Genomic DNA, 3,164 nt, shown 5'->3' with positions numbered 1-3,164 from the left:
AATACTCATCAGAGCTCATGAAGGGCATAAGGAGGTTCAATGGGATCTCTATGGTCTCTAGATGAGCCCCAGAGTCCTTTGGTTCCTCAGAGGGAAGCTCCTTATTGATCACTGGACGTCCCAGGAGGTCTTCCTCCTTGGGATTCACGTCCTCTCCTCTCCTCACAGGTTCGGCCATGGCGCTTATGTCAATGGCCTTGCACTCTCCTTTTGGGTTCTCTTCTGTATTGCTTGGGAGAGTACTAGGGGGGATTTCAGTGATCCTTTTACTCAGCTGGCCCACTTGTGCTTCCAGATTTCTAATGGAAGACCTTGTTTCATTCATGAAACTTACAGTGGCCTTAGATAGATCAGAGACTAGATTTGCTAAATTAGAAGCATTTTGTTCAGAGTTCTCTGTCTGTTGCTGAGTTGATGATGGAAAAGGCTTGCTATTGCTAAACCTATTTCTTCCACCATTATTAAAGCCTTGTTGGGGCTTTTGATCCTTCCATGAGAAATTTGGATGATTTCTCCATGTTGAGTTATAGGTGTTTCCATAAGGTTCACCTAAGTAATTTACCTCTGCTATTGCAGGGTTCTCAAGATCATAAGCTTCTTGAGTACTGTTGGATGCAGCTTGCATTCCATTCAGACTCTGAGAAATCATATTGACTTGCTGAGTCAATATTTTATTCTGAGCCAATATGGCATTCAGAGTATCAACTTCAAGAACTCCCTTCTTCATAGGCGTCCCATTGCTCACAGGATTCCTTTCAGAAGTGTACATGAACTGGTTATTAGCAACCATGTCAATGAGTTCTTGAGCTTCTGCAGGCGTTTTCTTTAGGTGAATGGATCCACCTGCAGAAGTGTCCAGTGACATCTTTGATAGCTCAGATAAACCATCATAGAATATATCCAGGATGGTCCATTCTGAAAGCATGTCAGAAGGACACTTTTTGGTCAACTGTTTGTATCTTTCCCAAGCTTCATAGAGGGATTCACCTTCTTTCTGTCTGAAGGTTTGAACATCAGCTCTAAGCTTGCTCAGCTTTTGAGGAGGAAAGTACTTGGCTAAGAAAGCCGTGACCAGCTTATCCCAAGAGTTCAGGCTGTCTTTTGGTTGAGAGTCCAACCATAATCTAGCTCTGTCTCTTACAGCAAAAGGGAAAAGCATGAGCCTGTAGACTTCAGGATCTACTCCATTAGTCTTAACAGTATCACATATCTGCAAGAATTCAGTTAAGAACTGAAAAGGATCTTCAGATGGAAGTCCATGAAACTTGCAGTTCTGCTGCATCAGAGAAACTAATTGAGGTTTCAGCTCAAAGTTGTTTGCTCCAATGGTAGGAATGGAGATGCTTCTTCCATGTAAATTGGAATTAGGTGCAGTAAAGTCACCAAGCATCTTCCTTACATTATTATTATTTTCGGCTGCCATCTCCTTTTCCTGTTCGAAAATTTCTGAAAGGTTATCTCTAGATCGTTGTATTTTAGCTTCTCTTAATTTTCTCTTCAGAGTCCTTTCAGGTTCTGGATCTGCTTCCACAAGAATGTTCTTATCCTTGCTCCTGCTCATATGACAAAGAAGAAGGCACAGAAAAATAATAATAATAACGGAGATCCTTTATACCACAGTATAGGGATCCCTTTGTAAGTGGAAGAAAAGGGGGAGATAAAGAATGTAATATAATGGAAGAAACACAACTGTGAGGAGGCTAGAGATGTGAGATGAGATGTTAGGATATGAATGAATAAATAGAATAAGATGGGAGAGAGAGAATTTTCGAAAATATTTTTGAAAAAGAGTTAGTGATTTTCGAAAATGGTTTTTGAAAAATGTTAGTAATTTTCAAAAATTTTTGAAATCAAAAATAAAAAATAAAATTAATTAGTTAATTAAAAAGAAATTTTTGAAAAAGAGGGAAGATATTTTCGAAAATTAGAGAGAGAGAGTTAGTTAGGTAGTTTTGAAAAAGTTAAGAAACAAACAAAAAGTTAGTTAGTTAGTTGAAACAAATTTTTAAAAGATAAGAGGTTAGGAAGTTAGAAAAGATATTTTGAAAAGATATGATAGAAATTAGTTTTGAAAAAGATTTGATTTTTAAAATCACAATTAATGACTTGATTCATAAGAAATCACAAGATATGATTCTAGAACTCAAAGTTTGAATCTTTCTTAACAAGCAAGTAACAAACTTCAAATTTTTGAATCAAAACATTAATTGATTATGTTATTTTCGAAAATTTGATTTAAAAATAAGAAAAAGATTTTTGAAAAATATTTTTAGAATTTTCGAAAATAACTAAGAAATTTGAAAAAGATTTGATTTTTGAAAAAGATTTTGAAAAAGATAAGATTTTCAAATTGAAAATTTGATTTGACTCATGAGAAACAACTTGATTTCATAAAAATTTTTGAAGATTTTCTGAATTTTTATGAAAACATGAAAAATATGCAATGCATGAAATTTTTAGATCAAAACAATGAATGCATGCAAGAATGCTATGAATGTCAAGATGAACACCAAGAACACTTTGAATGTCATGATGAACATCAAGAACATATTTTTGAAAAAATTTTTAATGCAAAGAAAACATGCAAGACACCAAACTTAGAATTCTTTAATGCTTAGACACTAAGAATTCAAGAATGCATATGATAAACATGAAAAGACACAAAACAAAAATTCATCAAGATCAAACAAGAAGACTTACCAAGAACAACTTGAAGATCATGAAGAACACTATGAATGCATGATATTTTCGAAAAAATGCAAGATGCATATGCAAGTGACACCAAACTTATGAAATGACTCAAGACTCAAACAAGAAACAGAAAATATTTTTGATTTTTATGATTTTCTAAATTTTTTGTATTTTTATTTATTTTTTTTTTCGAAAATTATTGTGAAAAATAAAAATAAGGATTTCAAAATTTTTAATATGAATTCCAGGAATCCTGCCATGTTAGTCTTAAAGCTCCAATCAAAGGGTCAGGCATGGCTTAATAGCCAGCCAAGCTTTAGCATATAATTACATGGACTGGAGTGATTAGTTGGATGCCAATCCCAAAGTAGTTTGGGTATGGCTTTACAGCCAGATAGGCTTCAACATGCTTCATGAAACACTAGAATTCATTCTTAAAAATTCTGAAGAAAAATAATATTTTTGAAAACATT

The 3,164-nt window shown here is 34.0% G+C and overlaps 1 non-coding gene across 1 annotated transcript; it reads left to right on the top strand.

The window, feature by feature from the left end:
- Positions 1-919: 919 nt before the first annotated feature.
- LOC148564833 (small nucleolar RNA R71) lies at positions 920-1,027 on the top strand. Its single transcript, XR_015884198.1, has one exon. It is a non-coding gene; the product is annotated as a small nucleolar RNA R71 (small nucleolar RNA).
- The last annotated feature ends 2,137 nt before the right edge of the window (positions 1,028-3,164 follow it).

This window comes from Arachis ipaensis, chromosome B5 (genome assembly GCF_059453495.1).
Source record: "Arachis ipaensis isolate K30076 ecotype BB chromosome B5, ASM5945349v1, whole genome shotgun sequence".
Lineage (NCBI taxonomy): Eukaryota > Viridiplantae > Streptophyta > Magnoliopsida > Fabales > Fabaceae > Arachis > Arachis ipaensis.
The sequence above is the reverse complement of the archived record's forward strand: the minus strand, read 5'-3'. Positions and strand labels throughout refer to the sequence as shown.